The following is a 7,026-nucleotide window of genomic DNA, read 5'->3' on the forward strand; positions in this document are numbered from 1 at the left end:
ACTAAAGATAGGATAAATAAGAATTATCCCTAGGCTATTTCTCAAACTGTAATATATTCTTTAGGAGGAGATATAGATTTCTCTCAGATACCAGCTAATCTTGTGCTAATAATTCACAAATGAGATCATCCATTGCTGAAGCTTTTTATTGACATTTTAACATTAGTGAAAATTAACACCATTCCCTTAATTTTTTCAGAATATCACCAGTTTATCCCTTCAACTGTTACTTAATTAAAATGGTCAAAAACTAGTTCTTCTTTCCATATTTTATTCTCCTGGAACCATACTAGATCATGATTGCTCATGGCCATGCACTAGAATCTACTGCATTGACAGTTTAAAATTTGACAAGTTTCTATTAAGTGACATAACTTTATGCTGACTGAGAGAAAAACAAGGCATTCCAAGTGTATGCAGCAAAACTAAATTCTGAAAAACTACATAAAAATATGATTTCTTTCTTTTTCTTTTAGAAATTGATCTAAATTAAAATAAAAATAAACTAAGAAACTTCCATGTTGAAGTTTTCTTTCTGATCACATATTCTCTTATCACACATTTCATCAACAGAGGGCATTGCAGATGTATTTCATTTATAAATTATCTTGTGTTGCTCTATTTTTTCCGCTATGGAATTTTTTTTTATAGTTGGAGTTACACCATATTATTCACTCAAGTAAACAAGTAGAGTAGTAGTAAAATATACTCAGATCACTGGTCCACAATGCCATAATCATAAATCCCTTTATATAAATTACCATAGCGTTGTGTGTTGGAGATACTTAAAATTAGTCATATGAAGCAGGAAAGATGGCTCAGTAGTTAAATGTACTTGCTGCTCTTGTAGTGGATCTAAGTTCAGTTCCCAGCTCCCATAATCATGTAGTTTAAAACCACCTTTAACTCCAGTTCCAGGGTATTGAGTGTCTTATTCTGACCTCTGTAGCACCTGCATACTTATGGTGCAAATAAACTCACACAGTCATGCAAAATGAATTTGGAAATTAAAATTAGTCGTATCTAAGTAAAAATTATTAGATAATGTTCTTTCTTTTAAAAGAAAAATGGATGAAGAATATGTATGTATGTTCTGAAAAAGTCAAACACAACACAAAATTTTTTAGTCTTTACCTGCACTCTTGATGTTGCAACATAGTATATAATATGTTTAAAGTGAAATGTTTATATAAGTAGGATGTCTATTACAACTAATATTTCATTTTAAATTACATTGTTTTATTTTGACTGATATATAAAGTTCACTGTTAGTGACCTTTTGATGACTAAGAGAATAAGCAGCATGTTCTATCCCAATTTTTAAAATTTAAAAATTGTTTCATTTTTACTTGTCTGTGTGTTGCTCTAAAAGATTCTCTGTAGAGAAAAATGTGATATAAATTGAAAAACATTTCCAAACACATCCCAAAATGTTGAGTGGACTCTCTCATTGTTCCACATTTACTCAATGATCATTTGCTAAGTTTCTACATTGTTTAAGTACTATGTGAGATGATATGTTTACAACACTAAATAAAACATCCCCAAAACCCATTAAGAGTGTTCTAAAGAAAAAACACAAAGTCCAAATTCATATTATTTATTCTGTTTTTAAATTCATGAGGAATATAAAAGTATATAGTAATTTCAAAAACTATCATTACATTTAATAACAAACTTTTCCTAATGTTTTTAACATTAAAATGTCTACTGTAAAATTGTGCTTAATATAACACGAGGGAGATAAAAATGAGTGCGTTTAAAGTGAGAATGGCATTCCAAAATAAAATATCAAGGCAAATCCCATAAAAGACAATACTAACGGATGATCTGACCAAATGAAGTTTGTATTATTAGACTACACCAGTTTGCACAAGAGGAATTTGTTGAATTGCAACAGACAGTTTTGATTAACAACATAAAGTATATGCTTTTTTAAAAAAAAATTAAACAAATTTAATATTTATTTATCTTATTTTGTGTATATCAGTGTGTTGTTTCCATGAATAACATATGGTCCTGGTGCCTGTGGAGGTCAGAAGAAGGCATCAGATCCACTGGATGCTTGAGGCTTGGTTGTGAGGTTCCATTTGAGTACTAGGGACCAAAGCAGGGAGGGTCCTCTGCCAGAAAAACAGATGTTCTTAACTGCTGCACCAACTTTCCAGCCCCAGAACATGCCCTTAAAGTCCTGGGTATGAAAGGTTATATCTTTAAAATTATGACATTCAGATAAAAATAATAACGAATATCATCTTTAATGATGACATTATAGAGATACTATAATCAGAAATCAAAATGCACGTTGCGCTCAACAGGTTGGCTCGAGTTTCTACCTGAAACCTGAGAATACTTAATAAGCAATTCTAAAGGGAGCCAAAAACAGGTTCCTGCTTCATATCTCATGTGGGCAGTGAGAAGCCACAGCATTCAGGCTTGAGCACAACATGGCAGATTCCCACCACGATATACAGTGGTGTTTCCAAGCCGCACTGTGCACTATATGACAGATATAGCTTTTGCTAGTATGAAAAAAAGTGGTTTTCGTGTTACACGTTGCTTTAATGGAGACAGACCCACTTCTTCTGAGAGTTGATGGTATACATGGCCCAGAGCTGGAGGTGAATTACCTCTGCCATGTTGAAAAGCTGAAATAGGAGGAGTCAGCAGCCAAGGCTGCCTGCTTCTGTCCTTTAAAATCTCTCTAGATCAGAGAAGGATTATAGATTCACAATAAGGCAGATTCAGATGGAATAAGAGTTTAAACATTTTACAATGAATGTGAAAGGGAAGATAGATAGTTATAGTAAAGAAATAAAAAGTTAAAAAAATAAAGTCTTTAAAGAGACAGTAAAAGTAATATAAAAAATAAGCCACATAAAGATGGAAATCACACAGAGAGTCTGGATTATATTGTCTTTGGGATTTTTAACTGCAGAGAGACATTTGATTGTAAAAACTGTTGAAATAAATCAATATGTATATTTTAAAGGTGTTATCTCAATTTCAAAATTAATGTCTAAGGATACATTGCTTAGGAAAAGAGGTTCTGCTTTTGTTTCCACAGAAGATAAGAACCTGTGGATTGCTTCCAGGCTAATATGGCTTGACCAACCAAGACTCCCTGAGAATTCCCTAGATACTCCAACATTCAGAACAGCTTCAAGGCAACTGGCTCAGAGAATACAGCCCCACAGACTACCTGACCCCAATCCTAAAATTTTCTTTATGTCCCCATAAGACTACCAGCGTACTTTATCAGCAGGAACTAGCCTAGAAAACTCTGCTCAAATCCCCCCAAAATGGATTATGGATGTTTGTCTTTGTTTAGATTGTTGGTTACAAATTGTTATTGGCCATAGTCAATACCTTTCTAAAAGAAGAAAGGGGGATATGATATGGAAATATAGGATATAGACATGATAGGATAAAAGGATGGATTGTTGAACCTACTTTCAAAGAGAGCAACTTGTTTAAAATATTTTACATTGGTATAGATTTGAGTTTATTGATACATTTTAAAGTTGATTTTGTTATACTATATGTATATTTCTACTCTTGTTTAAGGTATTATATTTGTGCAGCTCATTTGAAATTGTAGTGGACAATTAAGAAATACAGATTAATAATTAGTCTTCTATGATAGTCAAACTTATAGTCATTTTAAGTTTTCTAGTTATACATAGATATAATTCAATTAGGTAATCTTCAAAAACTTCAAAGACCTACAGAATATGGCATATAAAATGTTTAAAAAACTTAGACTTTCTGGACAGTGAGACATGTCTGCTCCTGGCAGCACCCATTTTTTTTTTAAAGAGAAAGATGGGCATCGAAGATATTCTATATGGAGTTAATATTCTTCTTGGCAAAAATAGCCATTTGAGCAAGAAACAGTTCTTGCCTGGACTGATTGACCAAATGTTGTATCAACTGGACATGCAGGACCCATAGGAAGTTGACCACTGAACTTTGCAAGGCAAAATGGTCCTTCAGGTTTCTGCTTTGCAGAAAAAAACTGTCAGATTCTACAGGACACAGAGAGAAGTGACTGAGAGACTCTAGATTTATAGGCTGAAAATGGATGCCCCAACATTGCAGAAGAAATTTAGATGCCTGTCCAAGCAGCCAGCTGTTTCTGTCATTCTAGATTTTTGGAAGTTGCTTACAATGCACTTTCTGTTTCTTTAGGTAATATTATATCCTTCTGAGTTCTTTGATAGAGTTGAAGACTAGATATAATTTTCCTTGGTTATGATAAAAGATAAATTAGGAAATTTTAGACTCACAAATAAAGGATAGATAGTATATGTTCTTTAATTTTACAAAATACAAATAGATTTGATAGTGTATCTATTCTTGCTTGATATGTGTAATTTTGCTATGTTGAAGTTAAAAACATTCATTTTAAATAGAAAGAAAAGCAGAAATGATGGGTGATGTCGCTCTGTATGTTATGAATATGTCTTGCTCTGATTGGTTGATAAATAAAATGCTGACTGGCCAGTAGCCAGGCAGGAAGTATAGGCAGGATAAGCAGATAAGGAGAATTCTGGGAAGAGGAAGGCTGAGTCAGAAGTCACCAGCCAAACACAGAGCAAGCAAGATGTGAAGGCAGAAATGAGAAAAGGTACCAAGCCAAGTGGCTAAACATAAATAAAAAAATGTGGGTTAATTTAAGTGTAAGCACTAGTCAGTAATAAGCTTGAGCTAATGGCCATACAGTTTGTAAATAATATAAGTGGGTGAGAGAGATTTGTCCTGACCACTGGCCAGACAGGACACAGGAAAACTTCAGCCACATATGATCTTTCAGTACATTAAACTATTTGTAAATATTACCATGAATGGAGTAAAAATATTCACATAGAAATCATGAAAGGTCAAATATAACAGTCTCAGAGTTAATGAGAAAGATTTTAGTAAAATGGTCAGTGCAAAAATAAGAACCTTACATATTGGTAATCATTAATTGGTACTTTCAATACAACATAATGTACAAAATACTCAGAAACAAACAATAAAAAATGAGCTGCACAAAGTTACAAACTGTGCTGGGACAGAGATAAGATTTATGTCAATTTATGTAGAAGAATAACATGTTCCTGGATGGGAAGACTAAACATAATAAACATGCCAAATTTTCCGAAACTCAGATGTAAGTTTACTGTTATTCATATTGAAATCCCTACAGAATTTTTTGAAAGTTGGGAAAACATTCATCTGGAAGTTTTTAAAAATGAGAATGCCAAGAACTTTTTTGTACAAGAAAAGAAGATGATCCTTGCTAACAGAAAAATGTATCAAAGAAACATGTTTTAAAATACTGTGCTGTTGCTATAGGAACATGCAGGTGTGGAAAACGACTGAAATTCAGACTAAACATGAATATCCTAGTAGCAAACTATTGAACACATGAAAAAAGAAATATAGTTGAGAAAACACTACAGCAATGTACATAAACAGTAATGAAATATAAATTGAAGTTTATATATAAACCTGTATTTGGCCTTAAGATTCCTAAAATAATAATTCTCTGTGGTGGTATGAACACTAGTTCATCAGCAGAAATTCAGTCACCATATACTTTTTCTTTGCTTATGTATTTTATTTTATTATTTAATATGTATTTTCTACTAATACATCAGTTTTGCATGTTAATACACTTTATTGTGATATTTGCATACAGTTCTGTCTTTCTGACCACTTTCCTCCTTACACAGCTGGGAAAAGGGAACCTCAGTTTTGCCTCGATAGGATTTTCCTGTGGGTATGTCTGTGAGATATTTTCTCAACTGCTTATTTGATGTAGGAGGGTCCAGCTCACTGCTGAGTGGGGACATCTCTGGCCATGTGACCCTGATTTGTATAAGGAATGTAGCTGAGAAGGTCATAGAGAGCAAGCCAGTGAATTTGTCCCTCTCTAGCCTTTGCTTCAGTTCCCACCTTGAGTTCCTGCTCTGACTCTCTTTATGGTAGACTATAAACTGTAAGATGAAATAAACCCTTCCTTCTCAAGAGGTTGATTTTGGGTGTGGTGTATATCACAGCGACAGATAGCAAAGCAGAACACCCCTAATCCTTGACATCTTTCCAGTCCACAACAATTACTACCCTCCTTGCATACCCACTTTTTCTTAATTTTATCTTACTTACATTTGAAAATATGTGATATTTCTTTTTTATCTCTAGCATACTTTTGCTTAGGGTGATGTCCCACGGTTTCATTTATTTCACTGTAAGTGACATGATTTCATTCTTCATGGATGAATAATACTATTCTATAGTGTAGATTCTTCTCTAGGCATTCATTTGTTGATGGGCATATAGGCTGATGCTTGTTCGTTATGCATAATACCACAATCAACATGGGTATTCAGGGATGTCTTTTGTACATTGGCTTCATTCGCTTAAACGTGCTCAAGATTATATGCTGGCTCTTGTTTTGGTTGTCTCCATAATTGGTATAGCAAATTTCATTCCCACCAACAGTATACAAAAATTCACTCCCCACCTTTTTGAAACAGGGTTTCTCTGTGTAACAGCTCCAGTCATCCTGAAACTCATTCTGTAGATCAGGCTGGCCTCTAACTCACAGAGATCTGCTTGCCTCTGCCTTCCAAGTGCTGGGATTAAAAGCATGTGCCATCATGTCTGGCAAGGATTAACTTTAATTCATATCCTCACTAGAACTTGTTTTGCTTTCAATTATGGCCATTCTAAATGTGGTGATGAAATGGTATTTCAATGTAAATGTGCTTCACATTTCCTAAATGGTTAATGCTATGGAGCCTTTTTGTATATTTATTGGCCATTTGGAATTTTACTTTTGAGAATTTTACTGCTCAAATCATTTGCCCATTTTTAAGTTAGACATTTGGGTTTAGATCATTAAGTTCCTTGATTTTTTTTACTTCTTTTATTAAGAAATTTTTTTATTCATTCCACATGCCAACTACAGATTCCCCTCTCACCCCTCCTCCCTCTTCCCCAGCCTTCTTTCACAGTCTTCCCCCCCCCCCCAGC

Source organism: Onychomys torridus, chromosome X, assembly GCF_903995425.1.
Source record: "Onychomys torridus chromosome X, mOncTor1.1, whole genome shotgun sequence".
NCBI lineage: Eukaryota > Metazoa > Chordata > Mammalia > Rodentia > Cricetidae > Onychomys > Onychomys torridus.